The sequence below is a fragment of the Leptidea sinapis genome, chromosome 10, assembly GCF_905404315.1.
Source record: "Leptidea sinapis chromosome 10, ilLepSina1.1, whole genome shotgun sequence".
NCBI classification, from domain to species: domain Eukaryota; kingdom Metazoa; phylum Arthropoda; class Insecta; order Lepidoptera; family Pieridae; genus Leptidea; species Leptidea sinapis.
Window position 1 is genome coordinate 9823428 of NC_066274.1, and position 20812 is coordinate 9844239.

Sequence of the window (20812 nt, forward strand, 5' to 3'; positions counted from 1 at the left end):
ATGGGTATCGTATCCAAGGTTCTCGAGAGTGACAGAACGATTTTTTGTTCATTTTTGAAATCCAAGATGGCCGCCGCTCAAAAGTATGATAACTACATTATGGGTATGGTATCCGAGGTTCTCGAGGGTGCAGAGAACTATTTGGTGATCATTTTTCAAGTCCGAGATTATCGAGGGTGCAGAGAACGATTTTGGTATCATTTTTGAAAACGAAGATGACCACCGCACAAAATTATGATAACAACATTATGGGCATCGTATCCGAGGTTTTCAAGGGTGCAGAGAACAATTTTGGGATCATTTTTCAATCCAAGATGGCCACCGCGCAAAATTGTGATTTCAGCAATATGGATATCGTGTCGAAGGTTCTCGAGGGTACAGAGAACAATTCTGTGATCATTTTTGAAATCCAAGAGGGCTGCCGCACACAATTATGTTCTCAGCAATATGGATATCGTGTCCGAGGTTCTCGAGGGTGCAGAGAACGATTTTGGTATCACTTTTGAAATCCAAGATGGCTGCCGCACAAAATTATGGTTTCAGCAATATGGATATCGTGTCCGAGATTCTCGAAGGTGCACAGAATGATTTTGTGATCATATTTGAAATCCAAGATAGCTGCCACACACAATTATGTTTTCAGCAATATGAGTATCGTGTCCGAGGCTCTCGAGGGTGCAGAGAACGATTTTGGTATCACTTTTGAAAACGAAGATGGCCACTGCACAAAAGGTATCGTATCCGAGGTTTTCGAGGGTGCAGAGAACAATTTTGGGATCATTTTTATTCAAGTTGGCCGCCGCACAAAATTATGATTTCAGCAATATGGGTATCGTATCCGAATTTCTCGAGGTTGCATAGAACGATTTGGTGATCATTTTTCAAGTCCGAGATTATCGAGGGTGCAGAGAACGATTTTGTGGTCATATTTGAAATCCAAGACGGCCGCCGCACAAAATTATGATTTCAGCAATATGGATATCGTGTCCGAGGTTCTCGAGGGTGCAGAGATCAATTCTGTGATCATTTTTAAAATATAAATTGGCTGCCACACACAATTATGTTTTCAGCAATATGAGTATCGTGTCCGAGGCTCTCGAGGGTGCAGAGAACGATTTTGGTATCACTTTTGAAAACGAATATGGCCACCGCAAAAAAGGTATCGTATCCGAGGTTTTAAAGGGTGCAGAGAACAATTTTGGGATCATTTTTAAATCCAAGATGGCCGCCGCACAAAATTATGATTTCAGCAATATGGGTATCGTATCCGAGTTTCTCGAGGTTGCAGAGAACGATTTGGTGATCATTTTTCAAGTCCGAGATTATCGAGGGTGCAGAGAACGATTTGGTGATCATTTTTTTAATCCAAGATGGCCGCCGCACAAAATTATGATTTTAGCAATATGGATATCGTGTCCGAGGTTCTCGAGGATGCAGAGAACAATTCTGTGATCATTTTTGAAATCCAAGATGGCCGCCCCGCAAAATTATGATTTCAGCAATATGGATATCGTGTCCGAGGTTCTCGAGGGTGCAGAAAACAATTCTGTGATAATTTTTGAAATCCAAGATGGCTGCCGCACACAATTATCTTTTCAGCAATATGACTACTGTGTCCGAGGTTCTCGAGGGTGCAGAGAACGATTTTTGTATAATTTCTTTGAAAAGGAAGATGGCCATCGCAGAAAATTATGATAACAACATTATGGGTATCGTATCCGAGGTTTTCGAGGGTGCAGAGAACAATTTTGGGATCATTTTTCAAATCCAAGATGGCCGCCGCACAAAATTATGATTTCAACAATATGCATATCGTGTCCGAGATTCTCGAGGGTGCAGAGAATGATTTTGTGATCATATTTGATATCCAATATGGCTGCCGCACAAAATTATGTTTTCAGCAATATGGATGTCGTGTACGAGGTTCTCAAGGGTGCAGAGAACGATTTTGTGATCATAGTTGATATCCAAGATGGCCGCCGCACAAAATTATGATTTCAGCAATATGGATATCGTGTCCGATGTTCTCGAGGGTGCAGAAAACAATTCTGTGATCATTTTTGAATTCCAAGATGGCTGCCACACACAATTATGTTTTGAGCAATATGGATATCGTGTCCGAGGTTCTCGATGATGCAGAGAACGATTTTGGGATCATTTTTGAAAACAAAGACAGCCACCCCACAAAATTATGATTAAAACATTATGGGTATCGTATCCGAGGTTCTCGAGGGTGCAGAGAACGATTTTGTGATCATTTTTCAAATCCAAGATGGCTGCCGCAAAAAATTATAATTTCAGCAATATGGATATCGTGTCCGAGGTTCTCGAGGGTGCAGAAAACAATGTTGGGATCATTTTTAAATCCGAAATGGCCGCCGCGCAAAATTATGATGACAACATTATGGGTATCATATTCGAGGTTCTCGAGGGTGCAGAGAACGATTTTGTGATCATATTTGAAATCCAAGATGGCCGCCGCACAAAATTATGATTTCAGCAATATGGGTATCGTGTTCGAGGTTCTCGAGGGTGCAGAGATCAATTCTGTGATCATTTTTAAAATATAAGTTGGCTGCCACACACAATTATGTTTTCAGCAATATGAGTATCGTGTCCGAGGTTCTCGAGGGTGCAGAGAACGATTTTGGTATCACTTTTGAAAACGAATATGGCCACCGCAAAAAAGGTATCGTATCCGAGGTTTTAAAGGGTGCAGAGAACAATTTTGGGAACATTTTTAAATCCAAGATGGCCGCCGCACAAAATTATGATTTCAGCAATATGGGTATCGTATCCGAGTTTCTCGAGGTTGCAGAGAACGATTTGGTGATCATTTTTCAAGTCCGAGATTATCGAGGGTGCAGAGAACGATTTTGTGGTCATATTTGAAATGCAAGATGGCCGCCGCACAAAATTTTGATTTCAGCAATATGGGTATCGTATCCGAGTTTCTCGATGTTGCAGAGAACGATTCTGTGATCATTTTTGAAATCCAAGATGGCTGCCGCAAACAATTACGTTTTCAGCAGTATGGATATCATGTCCGAGGTTCTCGAGGGAGCAGAAAACAATTTTGGGATCATTTTTAAATTCTACATGACCGCCGTGCAAGATTGTGATTACAAAAATATGGGTATCGTATCCAAGGTTCTCGAGAATGACAGAACGATTTTTTGATCATTTCTTAAATCCAAGATGGCCGCCGCTCAAAAGTATGATAACTACATTATGGGTATCGTATCCAAGGTTCTCGAGGGTGAAGAGAACTATTTTGTGATCATTTTTCAAATCCAAGATGGCCGCCGCACAAAATTATCATTTCAGCAATATGGATATCGTGTCCGAGGTTCTCGAGGGTGCAGAGATCAATTCTGTGATCATTTTTGAAATGTAAGTTGGCTGCCACACACAATTATGTTTTCAGCAATATGAATATCGTGTCCGAGGTTCTCGAGGGTGCAGAGAACGATTTTGGTATCACTTATGAAAACGAAGATGGCCACCGCACAAAATTATGATAACAACATTAAAGGTATCGTATCCGAGGTTTTCGAGGGTGCAGAGAACAAATTTGGGATCATTTTTAAATCCAAGATGGCCGCCGCGCAAAATTATGATTTCAGCAATATGGATATCGTGTACGAGGTTCTCGAGGATGCAGAGAACAATTCTGTGATAATTTTTGAAATCCAAGATGGCTGCCGCACACAATTATGTTTTCAGCAATATGACTATTGTGTCCGAGGTTCTCGAGGGTGCAGAGAACGATTTTTGTATAATTTCTTTGAAAAGGAAGATGGCCATCGCAGAAAATTATGATAACAACATTATGGGTATCGTATCCGAGGTTTTCGAGGGTGCAGAGAACAATTTTGGGATCATTTTTTAATCCAAGATGGCCGCCGCGCAAAATTATGATTTCAGCAATATGGATATCGTGTCCGAGGTTCTCTAGGGTGCAGCGAATGATTTTGGGATCATTTTTGAAATCCAAGATGGCCGCCGTGCAAAATTATGATGACAACATTATGGGTATCGTATTCGAGGTTCTCGAGGGTGCAGAGAACGATTTTGTGATCATATTTTAAATCCAAGATGGCCGCCGCACAAAATTATGATTTCAGCAATATGGATATCGTACCAGAGGTTCTCGAGTGTGAAGAGAACGATTTGGTGAACATTTGTGAAATCTAAGATGGCCGCCGCACAAAATTATGATTTCAGCAATATGGATATCGTACCGGAGGTTCTCGAGGGTGAAGAGAACGATTTGGTGAACATTTTTCAAATCCAAGATGGCCGCCGCTCAAAATTATGATTTTAGCATTATGGATATCGTGTTCGAGGTTCTCGAGGGTGCACAGACCGTTTCTGTGATCATTTTTGAAATCCAAGAGGGCTGCCGCAAACAATAATGTTTTCAGCAATATGGATATCGTGTCCGAGGTTCTCAAGGGTGCAGAGAACGATTTTGTGATCATATTTGATATCCAAGATGGCCGCCGCACAAAATTATGATTTCAGCAATATGGATATCGTGTCCGAGGTTCTCGAGGGTGCAGAGAACAATTCTGTGATCATTTTTGAAATCCAAGATGGCTACCACACACAATTATGTTTTGAGCAATATGGATATCGTGTCCGAGGTTCTCGATGGTGCAGAGAACGATTTTGGGATCATTTTTGAAAATTAAGATGGCCACCGCACAAAATAATGATTAAAACATTATGGGTATCGTATCCGAGATTCTCGAGGGTGCAGAGAACGATTTTGTGATCATTTTTCAAATCCAAGATGGCCGCCGCACAAAATTATGATTTCAACAATATGCATATCGTGTCCGAGATTCTCGAGGGTGCAGAGAATGATTTTGTGATCATATTTGATATCCAATATGGCTGCCGCACAAAATTATGTTTTTAGCAATATGGATGTCGTGTCCGAGGTTCTCAAGGGTGCAGAGAACGATTTTGTGATCATAGTTGATATCCAAGATGGCCGCCGCACAAAATTATGATTTCAGCAATATGGATATCGTACCAGAGGTTCTCGAGGGTGAAGAGAACGATTTGGTGAACATTTTTGAAATCCAAGATGGCCGCCGCACAAAATTATGATTTCAGCAATATGGATATCGTACCGGAGGTTCTCGAGGGTGAAGAGAACGATTTGGTGGACATTTTTCAAATCCAAGATGGCCACCGCTCAAAATTATGATTTTAGCATTATGGATATCGTGTTCGAATTCCTCGAGGGTGCACAGACCGTTTCTGTGATCATTTTTGAAATCCAAGAGGGCTGCCACAAACAATAATGTTTTCAGCAATATGGATATCGTGTCCGAGGTTCTCAAGGGTGCAGAGAACGATTTTGTGATCATATTTGATATCCAAGATGGCCGCCGCACAAAATTATGATTTCAGCAAAATGGATATCGTGTCCGAAGTTCTCGAGGGTGCAGAAAACAATTCTGTGATCATTTTTGAAATCCAAGGTGGCTACCACACACAATTATGTTTTGAGCAATATGGATATCGTGTCCGAGGTTCTCGATGGTGCAGAGAACGATTTTGGGATCATTTTTGAAAATTAAGATGGCCACCGCACAAAATTATGATTCCAACAATATGGATATCGTGTCCGAGATTCTCGAGGGTGCAGAGAATGATTTTGTGATCATATTTGATATCCAAGATGGCTGCCACACACAATTATGTTTTGAGCAATATGAGTATCGTGTCCGAGGTTCTCGAGGGTGCAGAGAACGATTTTGGTATCACTTTTGAAAACGAAGATGGCCACCGCACAAGAGGTATCGTATCCGAGGTTTTCGAGGGTGCATAGAACAATTTTGGGATCATTTTTAAATCCAAGATGGCCGCCGCACAAAATTATGATTTCAGCAATATGGGTATCGTATCCGAGTTTCTCGAGGTTGCAGAGAACGATTTGGTGATCATTTTTCAAGTCCGAGATTATCGAGGGTGCAGAGAACGATTTTGTGGTCATATTTGAAATCCAAGATGGCCGCCGCACAAAATTATGATTTCAGCAATATGGGTATCGTTTCCGAGTTTCTTGAGGTTGCAGAGAACGATTCTGTGATCATTTTTGAAATCCAAGATGGCTGCCGCAAACAATTATGTTTTCAGCAGTATGGATATCATGTCCGAGGTTCTCGAGGGAGCAGAAAACAATTTTGGGATCATTTTTAAATTCTAGATGGCCGCCGTGCAAGATTATGATTACAAAAATATGGGTATCGTATCTAAGGTTCTCGAGAGTGACAGAACGATTTTTTGTTGTGTCCGAGGTTCTCGAGGGTGCAGAGATCAATTCTGTGATCATTTTTAAAATGTTAGTTGGCTGCCACACACAATTATGTTTTCAGCAATATGAATATCGTGTCCGAGGTTCTCGAGGGTGCAGAGAACGATTTTGGTATCACTTTTGAAAACGAAGATGGCCACCGCACAAAAGGTATCGTATCCTAGGTTTTAAAGGGTGCAGAGAACAATTTTGGGATCATTATTAAATCCAAGATGGCCGCCGCACAAAATTATGATTTCAGCAATATGGGTATCGTATCCGAGTTTCTCGAGGTTGCAGAGAACGATTTGGTGATCATTTTTCAAGTCCGAGATTATCGAAGGTGTAGAGAACGATTTTGTGGTCATATTTGAAATCCAAGATGGCCGCCGCACAAAATTATGATTTCAGCAATATGGGTATCGTATCCGAGTTTCTTGAGGTTGCAGAGAACGATTCTGTGATCATTTTTGAAATCCAAGATGGCTGCCGCAAACAATTATGTTTTCAGCAGTATGGATATCATGTCCGAGGTTCTCGAGGGAGCAGAAAACAATTTTGGGATCATTTTTAAATTCTAGATGGCCGCCGTGCAAGATTATGATTACAAAAATATGGGTATCGTATCCAAAGTTCTCGAGAGTGACAGAACGATTTTTTGTTCATTTTTGAAATCCAAGATGGCCGCCGCTCAAAAGTATGATAACTACATTATGGGTATGGTATCCGAGGTTCTTGAGGGTGCAGAGAACTATTTTGTGATCATTTTTCAAATCCAAGATGGCCGCCGCACAAAATTATGATTTCAGCAACATGGATATCGTGTCGAAGGTTCTCGAGGGTACAGAGAACAATTCTGTGATCATTTTTGAAATCCAAGAGGGCTGCCGCACACAATTATGTTCTCAGCAATATGGATATCGTGTCCGAGGTTCTCGAGGGTGCAGAGAACGATTTTGGTATCACTTTTGAAATCCAAGATGGCTGCCGCACAAAATTATGATTTCAGCAATATGGATATCGTGTCCGAGATTCTCGAAGGTGCACAGAATGATTTTGTGATCATATTTGAAATCCAAGATAGCTGCCACACACAATTATGTTTTCAGCAATATGAGTATCGTGTCCGAGGCTCTCGAGGGTGCAGAGAACGATTTTGGTATCACTTTTGAAAACGAAGATGGCCACTGCACAAAAGGTATCGTATCCGAGGTTTTCGAGGGTGCAGAGAACAATTTTGGGATCATTTTTATTCAAGTTGGCCGCCGCACAAAATTATGATTTCAGCAATATGGGTATCGTATCCGAATTTCTCGAGGTTGCATAGAACGATTTGGTGATCATTTTTCAAGTCCGAGATTATCGAGGGTGCAGAGAACGATTTTGTGGTCATATTTGAAATCCAAGACGGCCGCCGCACAAAATTATGATTTCAGCAATATGGATATCGTGTCCGAGGTTCTCGAGGGTGCAGAGATCAATTCTGTGATCATTTTTAAAATATAAATTGGCTGCCACACACAATTATGTTTTCAGCAATATGAGTATCGTGTCCGAGGCTCTCGAGGGTGCAGAGAACGATTTTGGTATCACTTTTGAAAACGAATATGGCCACCGCAAAAAAGGTATCGTATCCGAGGTTTTAAAGGGTGCAGAGAACAATTTTGGGATCATTTTTAAATCCAAGATGGCCGCCGCACAAAATTATGATTTCAGCAATATGGGTATCGTATCCGAGTTTCTCGAGGTTGCAGAGAACGATTTGGTGATCATTTTTCAAGTCCGAGATTATCGAGGGTGCAGAGAACGATTTGGTGATCATTTTTTTAATCCAAGATGGCCGCCGCACAAAATTATGATTTTAGCAATATGGATATCGTGTCCGAGGTTCTCGAGGATGGAGAGAACAATTCTGTGATCATTTTTGAAATCCAAGATGGCCGCCCCGCAAAATTATGATTTCAGCAATATGGATATCGTGTCCGAGGTTCTCGAGGGTGCAGAAAACAATTCTGTGATAATTTTTGAAATCCAAGATGGCTGCCGCACACAATTATCTTTTCAGCAATATGACTACTGTGTCCGAGGTTCTCGAGGGTGCAGAGAACGATTTTTGTATAATTTCTTTGAAAAGGAAGATGGCCATCGCAGAAAATTATGATAACAACATTATGGGTATCGTATCCGAGGTTTTCGAGGGTGCAGAGAACAATTTTGGGATCATTTTTCAAATCCAAGATGGCCGCCGCACAAAATTATGATTTCAACAATATGCATATCGTGTCCGAGATTCTCGAGGGTGCAGAGAATGATTTTGTGATCATATTTGATATCCAATATGGCTGCCGCACAAAATTATGTTTTCAGCAATATGGATGTCGTGTACGAGGTTCTCAAGGGTGCAGAGAACGATTTTGTGATCATAGTTGATATCCAAGATGGCCGCCGCACAAAATTATGATTTCAGCAATATGGATATCGTGTCCGATGTTCTCGAGGGTGCAGAAAACAATTCTGTGATCATTTTTGAATTCCAAGATGGCTGCCACACACAATTATGTTTTGAGCAATATGGATATCGTGTCTGAGGTTCTCGATGATGCAGAGAACGATTTTGGGATCATTTTTGAAAACAAAGACAGCCACCGCACAAAATTATGATTAAAACATTATGGGTATCGTATCCGAGGTTCTCGAGGGTGCAGAGAACGATTTTGTGATCATTTTTCAAATCCAAGATGGTTGCCGCAAAAAATTATAATTTCAGCAATATGGATATCGTGTCCGAGGTTCTCGAGGGTGCAGAAAACAATGTTGGGATCATTTTTAAATCCGAAATGGCCGCCGCGCAAAATTATGATGACAACATTATGGGTATCATATTCGAGGTTCTCGAGGGTGCAGAGAACGATTTTGTGATCATATTTGAAATCCAAGATGGCCGCCGCACAAAATTATGATTTCAGCAATATGGGTATCGTGTTCGAGGTTCTCGAGGGTGCAGAGATCAATTCTGTGATCATTTTTAAAATATAAGTTGGCTGCCACACACAATTATGTTTTCAGCAATATGAGTATCGTGTCCGAGGTTCTCGAGGGTGCAGAGAACGATTTTGGTATCACTTTTGAAAACGAATATGGCCACCGCAAAAAAGGTATCGTATCCGAGGTTTTAAAGGGTGCAGAGAACAATTTTGGGAACATTTTTAAATCCAAGATGGCCGCCGCACAAAATTATGATTTCAGCAATATGGGTATCGTATCCGAGTTTCTCGAGGTTGCAGAGAACGATTTGGTGATCATTTTTCAAGTCCGAGATTATCGAGGGTGCAGAGAACGATTTTGTGGTCATATTTGAAATGCAAGATGGCCGCCGCACAAAATTTTGATTTCAGCAATATGGGTATCGTATCCGAGTTTCTCGATGTTGCAGAGAACGATTCTGTGATCATTTTTGAAATCCAAGATGGCTGCCGCAAACAATTACGTTTTCAGCAGTATGGATATCATGTCCGAGGTTCTCGAGGGAGCAGAAAACAATTTTGGGATCATTTTTAAATTCTATATGACCGCCGTGCAAGATTGTGATTACAAAAATATGGGTATCGTATCCAAGGTTCTCGAGAATGACAGAACGATTTTTTGATCATTTCTTAAATCCAAGATGGCCGCCGCTCAAAAGTATGATAACTACATTATGGGTATCGTATCCAAGGTTCTCGAGGGTGAAGAGAACTATTTTGTGATCATTTTTCAAATCCAAGATGGCCGCCGCACAAAATTATGATTTCAGCAATATGGATATCGTGTCCGAGGTTCTCGAGGGTGCAGAGATCAATTCTGTGATCATTTTTGAAATGTAAGTTGGCTGCCACACACAATTATGTTTTCAGCAATATGAATATCGTGTCCGAGGTTCTCGAGGGTGCAGAGAACGATTTTGGTATCACTTATGAAAACGAAGATGGCCACCGCACAAAATTATGATAACAACATTAAAGGTATCGTATCCGAGGTTTTCGAGGGTGCAGAGAACAAATTTGGGATCATTTTTAAATCCAAGATGGCCGCCGCGCAAAATTATGATTTCAGCAATATGGATATCGTGTACGAGGTTCTCGAGGATGCAGAGAACAATTCTGTGATAATTTTTGAAATCCAAGATGGCTGCCGCACACAATTATGTTTTCAGCAATATGACTATTGTGTCCGAGGTTCTCGAGGGTGCAGAGAACGATTTTTGTATAATTTCTTTGAAAAGGAAGATGGCCATCGCAGAAAATTATGATAACAACATTATGGGTATCGTATCCGAGGTTTTCGAGGGTGCAGAGAACAATTTTGGGATCATTTTTTAATCCAAGATGGCCGCCGCGCAAAATTATGATTTCAGCAATATGGATATCGTGTCCGAGGTTCTCTAGGGTGCAGCGAATGATTTTGGGATAATTTTTGAAATCCAAGATGGCCGCCGTGCAAAATTATGATGACAACATTATGGGTATCGTATTCGAGGTTCTCGAGGGTGCAGAGAACGATTTTGTGATCATATTTTAAATCCAAGATGGCCGCCGCACAAAATTATGATTTCAGCAATATGGATATCGTACCAGAGGTTCTCGAGTGTGAAGAGAACGATTTGGTAAACATTTTTGAAATCTAAGATGGCCGCCGCACAAAATTATGATTTCAGCAATATGGATATCGTACCGGAGGTTCTCGAGGGTGAAGAGAACGATTTGGTGAACATTTTTCAAATCCAAGATGGCCGCCGCTCAAAATTATGATTTTAGCATTATGGATATCGTGTTCGAGGTTCTCGAGGGTGCACAGACCGTTTCTGTGATCATTTTTGAAATCCAAGAGGGCTGCCGCAAACAATAATGTTTTCAGCAATATGGATATCGTGTCCGAGGTTCTCAAGGGTGCAGAGAACGATTTTGTGATCATATTTGATATCCAAGATGGCCGCCGCACAAAATTATGATTTCAGCAATATGGATATCGTGTCCGAGGTTCTCGAGGGTGCAGAAAACAATTCTGTGATCATTTTTGAAATCCAAGATGGCTACCACACACAATTATGTTTTGAGCAATATGGATATCGTGTCCGAGGTTCTCGATGGTGCAGAGAACGATTTTGGGATCATTTTTGAAAATTAAGATGGCCACCGCACAAAATAATGATTAAAACATTATGGGTATCGTATCCGAGATTCTCGAGGGTGCAGAGAACGATTTTGTGATCATTTTTCAAATCCAAGATGGCCGCCGCACAAAATTATGATTTCAACAATATGCATATCGTGTCCGAGATTCTCGAGGGTGCAGAGAATGATTTTGTGATCATATTTGATATCCAATATGGCTGCCGCACAAAATTATGTTTTCAGCAATATGGATGTCGTGTCCGAGGTTCTCAAGGGTGCAGAGAACGATTTTGTGATCATAGTTGATATCCAAGATGGCCGCCGCACAAAATTATGATTTCAGCAATATGGATATCGTACCAGAGGTTCTCGAGGGTGAAGAGAACGATTTGGTGAACATTTTTGAAATCCAAGATGGCCGCCGCACAAAATTATGATTTCAGCAATATGGATATCGTACCGGAGGTTCTCGAGGGTGAAGAAAACGATTTGGTGGACATTTTTCAAATCCAAGATGGCCACCGCTCAAAATTATGATTTTAGCATTATGGATATCGTGTTCGAATTCCTCGAGGGTGCACAGACCGTTTCTGTGATCATTTTTGAAATCCAAGAGGGCTGCCACAAACAATAATGTTTTCAGCAATATGGATATCGTGTCCGAGGTTCTCAAGGGTGCAGAGAACGATTTTGTGATCATATTTGATATCCAAGATGGCCGCCGCACAAAATTATGATTTCAGCAAAATGGATATCGTGTCCGAAGTTCTCGAGGGTGCAGAAAACAATTCTGTGGTCATTTTTGAAATCCAAGGTGGCTACCACACACAATTATGTTTTGAGCAATATGGATATCGTGTCCGAGGTTCTCGATGGTGCAGAGAACGATTTTGGGATCATTTTTGAAAATTAAGATGGCCACCGCACAAAATTATGATTCCAACAATATGGATATCGTGTCCGAGATTCTCGAGGGTGCAGAGAATGATTTTGTGATCATATTTGATATCCAAGATGGCTGCCACACACAATTATGTTTTGAGCAATATGAGTATCGTGTCCGAGGTTCTCGAGGGTGCAGAGAACGATTTTGGTATCACTTTTGAAAACGAAGATGGCCACCGCACAAGAGGTATCGTATCCGAGGTTTTCGAGGGTGCATAGAACAATTTTGGGATCATTTTTAAATCCAAGATGGCCGCCGCACAAAATTATGATTTCAGCAATATGGGTATCGTATCCGAGTTTCTCGAGGTTGCAGAGAACGATTTGGTGATCATTTTTCAAGTCCGAGATTATCGAGGGTGCAGAGAACGATTTTGTGGTCATATTTGAAATCCAAGATGGCCGCCGCACAAAATTATGATTTCAGCAATATGGGTATCGTTTCCGAGTTTCTTGAGGTTGCAGAGAACGATTCTGTGATCATTTTTGAAATCCAAGATGGCTGCCGCAAACAATTATGTTTTCAGCAGTATGGATATCATGTCCGAGGTTCTCGAGGGAGCAGAAAACAATTTTGGGATCATTTTTAAATTCTAGATGGCCGCCGTGCAAGATTATGATTACAAAAATATGGGTATCGTATCTAAGGTTCTCGAGAGTGACAGAACGATTTTTTGTTGTGTCCGAGGTTCTCGAGGGTGCAGAGATCAATTCTGTGATCATTTTTAAAATGTTAGTTGGCTGCCACACACAATTATGTTTTCAGCAATATGAATATCGTGTCCGAGGTTCTCGAGGGTGCAGAGAACGATTTTGGTATCACTTTTGAAAACGAAGATGGCCACCGCACAAAAGGTATCGTATCCTAGGTTTTAAAGGGTGCAGAGAACAATTTTGGGATCATTATTAAATCCAAGATGGCCGCCGCACAAAATTATGATTTCAGCAATATGGGTATCGTATCCGAGTTTCTCGAGGTTGCAGAGAACGATTTGGTGATCATTTTTCAAGTCCGAGATTATCGAAGGTGTAGAGAACGATTTTGTGGTCATATTTGAAATCCAAGATGGCCGCCGCACAAAATTATGATTTCAGCAATATGGGTATCGTATCCGAGTTTCTTGAGGTTGCAGAGAACGATTCTGTGATCATTTTTGAAATCCAAGATGGCTGCCGCAAACAATTATGTTTTCAGCAGTATGGATATCATGTCCGAGGTTCTCGAGGGAGCAGAAAACAATTTTGGGATCATTTTTAAATTCTAGATGGCCGCCGTGCAAGATTATGATTACAAAAATATGGGTATCGTATCCAAAGTTCTCGAGAGTGACAGAACGATTTTTTGTTCATTTTTGAAATCCAAGATGGCCGCCGCTCAAAAGTATGATAACTACATTATGGGTATGGTATCCGAGGTTCTCGAGGGTGCAGAGAACTATTTTGTGATCATTTTTCAAATCCAAGATGGCCGCCGCACAAAATTATGATTTCAGCAACATGGATATCGTGTCCGAGGTTCTCGAGGGTGCAGAGATCAATTCTGTGATCACTTTTAAAATGTAAGTTGGCTGCCACACACAATTATGTTTTCAGCAATATGAATATCGTGTCCGAGTTTCTCGAGGGTGCAGAGAACGATTTTGGTATCACTTATGAAAACGAAGATGGCCACCGCACAAAATTATGATTACAACATTAAAGGTATAGTATCCGAGGTTTTCGAGGGTGCAGAGAACAAATTTGGGATCATTTTTAAATCCAAGATGGCCGCCGCGCAAAATTATGATTTCAGCAATATGGATATCGTGACCGAGGTTCTCGAGGGTGCAGAGAACAATTCTGTGATCATATTTGAAATCCAAGATGGCTGCCGTAAGAAATTATAATTTCAGCAATATGGATATCGTGTCCGAGGTTCTCGAGGGTGCAGAAAACAATGTTGGGATCATTTTTAAATCCGAAATGGCCGCCGCGCAAAATTTTGATGACTACATTATGGGTATCGTATTCGAGGTTCTCGAGGGTGCAGAGAACGATTTTGTGATCATATTTGAAATCCAAGATGGCCGCCGCACAAAATTATGATTTCAGCAATATGGGTATCGTATCCAAGGTTCTCGAGAGTGACAGAACGATTTTTTGTTCATTTTTTAAATCCAAGATGGCCGCCGCTCAAAAGTATGATAACTACATTATGGGTATGGTATCCGAGGTTCTCGAGGGTGCAGAGAACTATTTTGTGATCATTTTTCAAATCCAAGATGGCCGCCGCACAAAATTATGATTTCAGCAATATGGATATCGTGTCCGAGGTTCTCGAGGGTGCAGAGATCAATTCTGTGATCATTTTTAAAATGTAAGTTTGCTGCCACACACAATTATGTTTTCAGCAATATGAATATCGTGTCCGAGGTTCTCGAGGGTGCAGAGAACGATTTTGGTATCACTTATGAAAACGAAGATGGCCACCGCACAAAATTATGATTACAACATTAAAGGTATAGTATCCGAGGTTTCGAGGGTGCAGAGAACAAATTTGGGATCATTTTTAAATCCAAGATGGCCGCCGCGCAAAATTATGATTTCAGCAATATGGATATCGTGTCCGAGGTTCTCGAGGATGCAGAGAACAATTCTGTGATAATTTTTGAAATCCAAGATGGCTGCCGCACACAATTATAATTTCAGCAATATGGATATCGTGTCCAAGGTTCTCGAGGATGCAGAGAACTATTTTGTGATCATTTTTCAAATCCAAGATGGCCGCCGCACAAAGTTATGATTTCAGCAATATGGATATCGTGTCCGAGGTTCTCGAGGGTGCAGAGATCAATTCTGTGATCATTTTTAAAATGTAAGTTTGCTGCCACACACAATTATGTTTTCAGCAAAATGAATATCGTGTCCGAGGTTCTCGAGGGTGCAGAGAACGATTTTGGTATCACTTATGAAAACGAAGATGGCCATCGCAGAAAATTATGATAACAACATTATGGGTATCGTATCCGAGGTTTTCGAGGGTGCAGAGAACAATTTTGGGATCATTTTTTAATCCAAGATGGCCGCCGCGCAAAATTATGATTTCAGCAATATGGATATCGTGTCCGAGGTTCTCTAGGGTGCAGCGAATGATTTTGGGATCATTTTTGAAATCCAAGATGGCCGCCGTGCAAAATTATGATGACAACATTATGGGTATCGTAATCGAGGTTCTCGAGGGTGCAGAGAACGATTTTGTGATCATTTTTTAAATCCAAGATGGCCGCCGCACAAAATTATGATTTCAGCAATATGGATATCGTACCAGAGTTTCTCGAGTGTGAAGAGAACGATTTGGTGAACATTTTTGAAATCTAAGATGGCCGCCGCACAAAATTATGATTTCAGCAATATGGATATCGTACCGGAGGTTCTCGAGGGTGAAGAGAACGATTTGGTGAACATTTTTCAAATCCAAGATGGCCGCCGCTCAAAATTATGATTTTAGCACTACGGATATCGTGTTCGAGGTTCTCGAGGGTGCACAGACCGTTTCTGTGATCATTTTTGAAATCCAAGAGGGCTGCCGCAAACAAAAATGTTTTCAGCAATATGGATATCGTGTCCGAGGTTCTCAAGGGTGCAGAGAACGATTGTGATCATATTTGATATCCACGATGGCCGCCGCACAAAATTATGATTTCAGCAATATGGGTATCGTTTACGAGTTTCTTGAGGTTGCAGAGAACGATTTGGTGATCATTTTTCAAGTCCGAGATTATCGAGGGTGCAGAGAACGATTTTGTGGTCATATTTGAAATCCAAGATGGCCGCCGCACAAAATTATGATTTCAGCAATATGGGTATCGTATCCGAGTTTCTTGAGGTTGCAGAGAACGATTCTGTGATCATTTTTGAAATCCAAGATGGCTGCCGCAAACAATTATGTTTTCAGCAGTTTGGATATCATGTCCGAGGTTCTCGAGGGAGCAGAAAACAATTTTGGGATCATTTTTAAATTCTAGATGGCCGCCGTGCAAGATTATGATTACAAAAATATGGGTATCGTATCCAAAGTTCTCGAGAGTGACAGAACGATTTTTTGTTCATTTTTGAAATCCAAGATGGCCGCCGCTCAAAAGTATGATAACTACATTATGGGTATGGTATCCGAGGTTCTCGAGGGTGCAGAGAACTATTTTGTGATCATTTTTCAAATCCAAGATGGCCGCCGCACAAAAATATGATTTCAGCAACATGGATATCGTGTCCGAGGTTCTCGAGGGTGCAGAGATCAATTCTGTGATCACTTTTAAAATGTAAGTTGGCTGCCACACACAATTATGTTTTCAGCAATATGAATATCGTGTCCGAGTTTCTCGAGGGTGCAGAGAACGATTTTGGTATCACTTATGAAAACGAAGATGGCCACCGCACAAAATTATGATTACAACATTAAGGGTATAGTATCCGAGGTTTTCGAGGGTGCAGAGAACAAATTTGGGATCATTTTTAAATCCAAGATGGCCGCCGCGCAAAATTATGATTTCAGCAATATGGATATCGTGACCGAGGTTCTCGAGGGTGCAGAGAACAATTCTGTGATCATATTTGAAATCCAAGATGGCTGCCGTAAGAAATTATAATTTCAGCAATATGGATATCGTGTCCGAGGTTCTCGAGGGTGCAGAAAACAATGTTGGGATCATTTTTAAATCCGAAATGGCCGCCGCGCAAAATTTTGATGACTACATTATGGGTATCGTATTCGAGGTTCTCGAGGGTGCAGAGAACGATTTTGTGATCATATTTGAAATCCAAGATGGCCGCCGCACAAAATTATGATTTCAGCAATATGGGTATCGTATCCAAGGTTCTCGAGAGTGACAGAACGATTTTTTGTTCATTTTTGAAATCCAAGATGGCCGCCGCTCAAAAGTATGATAACTACATTATGGGTATGGTATCCGAGGTTCTCGAGGGTGCAGAGAACTATTTTGTGATCATTTTTCAAATCCAAGATGGCCGCCGCACAAAATTATGATTTCAGCAATATGGATATCGTGTCCGAGGTTCTCGAGGGTGAAGAGATCAATTCTGTGATCATTTTTAAAATGTAAGTTTGCTGCCACACACAATTATGTTTTCAGCAATATGAATATCGTGTCCGAGGTTCTCGAGGGTGCAGAGAACGATTTTGGTATCACTTATGAAAACGAAGATGGCCACCGCACAAAATTATGATTACAACATTAAAGGTATAGTATCCGAGGTTTCGAGGGTGCAGAGAACAAATTTGGGATCATTTTTAAATCCAAGATGGCCGCCGCGCAAAATTATGATTTCAGCAATATGGATATCGTGTCCGAGGTTCTCGAGGATGCAGAGAACAATTCTGTGATAATTTTTGAAATCCAAGATGGCTGCCGCACACAATTATAATTTCAGCAATATGGATATCGTGTCCAAGGTTCTCGAGGATGCAGAGAACTATTTTGTGATCATTTTTCAAATCCAAGATGGCCGCCGCACAAAGTTATGATTTCAGCAATATGGATATCGTGTCCGAGGTTCTCGAGGGTGCAGAGATCAATTCTGTGATCATTTTTAAAATGTAAGTTTGCTGCCACAAACAATTATGTTTTCAGCAAAATGAATATCGTGTCCGAGGTTCTCGAGGGTGCAGAGAACGATTTTGGTATCACTTATGAAAACGAAGATGGCCATCGCAGAAAATTATGATAACAACATTATGGGTATCGTATCCGAGGTTTTCGAGGGTGCAGAGAACAATTTTGGGATCATTTTTTAATCCAAGATGGCCGCCGCGCAAAATTATGATTTCAGCAATATGGATATCGTGTCCGAGGTTCTCTAGGGTGCAGCGAATGATTTTGGGATCATTTTTGAAATCCAAGATGGCCGCCGTGCAAAATTATGATGACAACATTATGGGTATCGTAATCGAGGTTCTCGAGGGTGCAGAGAACGATTTTGTGATCATATTTTAAATCCAAGATGGCCGCCGCACAAAATTATGATTTCAGCAATATGGATATCGTACCAGAGTTTCTCGAGTGTGAAGAGAACGATTTGGTGAACATTTTTGAAATCTAAGATGGCCGCCGCACAAAATTATGATTTCAGCAATATGGATATCGTACCGGAGGTTCTCGAGGGTGAAGAGAACGATTTGGTGAACATTTTTCAAATCCAAGATGGCCGCCGCTCAAAATTATGATTTTAGCACTACGGATATCGTGTTCGAGGTTCTCGAGGGTGCACAGACCGTTTCTGTGATCATTTTTGAAATCCAAGAGGGCTGCCGCAAACAAAAATGTTTTCAGCAATATGGATATCGTGTCCGAGGTTCTCAAGGGTGCAGAGAACGATTGTGATCATATTTGATATCCACGATGGCCGCCGCACAAAATTATGATTTCAGCAATATGGGTATCGTTTACGAGTTTCTTGAGGTTGCAGAGAACGATTTGGTGATCATTTTTCAAGTCCGAGATTATCGAGGGTGCAGAGAACGATTTTGTGGTCATATTTGAAATCCAAGATGGCCGCCGCACAAAATTATGATTTCAGCAATATGGGTATCGTATCCGAGTTTCTTGAGGTTGCAGAGAACGATTCTGTGATCATTTTTGAAATCCAAGATGGCTGCCGCAAACAATTATGTTTTCAGCAGTTTGGATATCATGTCCGAGGTTCTCGAGGGAGCAGAAAACAATTTTGGGATCATTTTTAAATTCTAGATGGCCGCCGTGCAAGATTATGTTTACAAAAATATGGGTATCGTATCTAAGGTTCTCGAGAGTGACAGAACGATTTTTTGTTCATTTTTGAAATCCAAGATGGCCGCCGCTCAAAAGTATGATAACTACATTATGGGTATGGTATCCGAGGTTCTCGAGGGTGCAGAGAACGATTTTGGTATCACTTTTGAAAACGAAGATGGCCACCGCACAAAATTATGATTTCAGCAACATGGATATCGTGTCCGAGGTTCTCGAGGGTGCAGAGATCAATTCTGTGATCATTTTTAAAATGTTAGTTGGCTGCCACACACAATTATGTTTTCAGCAATATGAATATCGTGTCCGAGGTTCTCGAGGGTGCAGAGAACGATTTTGGTATCACTTTTGAAAACGAAGATGGCCACCGCACAAAAGGTATCGTATCCTAGGTTTTAAAGGGTGCAGAGAACAATTTTGGGATAATTATTAAATCCAAGATGGCCGCCGCACAAAATTATGATTTCAGCAATATGGGTATCGTATCCGAGTTTCTCGAGGTTGCAGAGAACGATTTGGTGATCATTTTTCAAGTCCGAGATTATCGAAGGTGCAGAGAACGATTTTGTGGTCATATTTGAAATCCAAGATGGCCGCCGCACAAAATTATGATTTCAGCAATATGGGTATCGTATCCGAGTTTCTTGAGGTTGCAGAGAACGATTCTGTGATCATTTTTGAAATCCAAGATGGCTGCCGCAAACAATTATGTTTTCAGCAGTATGGATATCATGTCCGAGGTTCTCGAGGGAGCAGAAAACAATTTTGGGATCATTTTTAAATTCTAGATGGCCGCCGTGCAAGATTACGATTACAAAAATATGGGTATCGTATCCAAAGTTCTCGAGAGTGACAGAACGATTTTTTGTTCATTTTTGAAATCCAAGATGGCCGCCGCTCAAAAGTATGATAACTACATTATGGGTATGGTATCCGAGGTTCTCGAGGGTGCAGAGAACTATTTTGTGATCATTTTTCAAATCCAAGATGGCCGCCGCACAAAATTATGATTTCAGCAACATGGATATCGTGTCCGAGGTTCTCGAGGGTGCAGAGATCAATTCTGTGATCACTTTTAAAATGTAAGTTGGCTGCCACACACAATTATGTTTTCAGCAATATGAATATCGTGTCCGAGTTTCTCGAGGGTGCAGAGAACGATTTTGGTATCACTTATGAAAACGAAGATGGCCACCGCACAAAATTATGATTACAACATTAAAGGTATAGTATCCGAGGTTTTCGAGGGTGCAGAGAACAAATTTGGGATCATTTTTAAATCCAAGATGGCCGCCGCGCAAAATTATGATTTCAGCATAATGGATATCGTGTCCGAGGTTCTCGAGGGTGCAGAGAACAATTCTGTGATCATATTTGAAATCCAAGATGGCTGCCGTAAGAAATTATAATTTCAGCAATATGGATATCGTGTCCGAGGTTCTCAAGGGTGCAGAAAACAATGTTGGGATCATTTTTAAATCCGAAATGGCCGCCGCGCAAAATTTTGATGACTACATTATGGGTATCGTATTCGAGGTTCTCGAGGGTGCAGAGAACGATTTTGTGATCATATTTGAAATCCAAAATGGCCGCCGCACAAAATTATGATTTCAGCAATATGG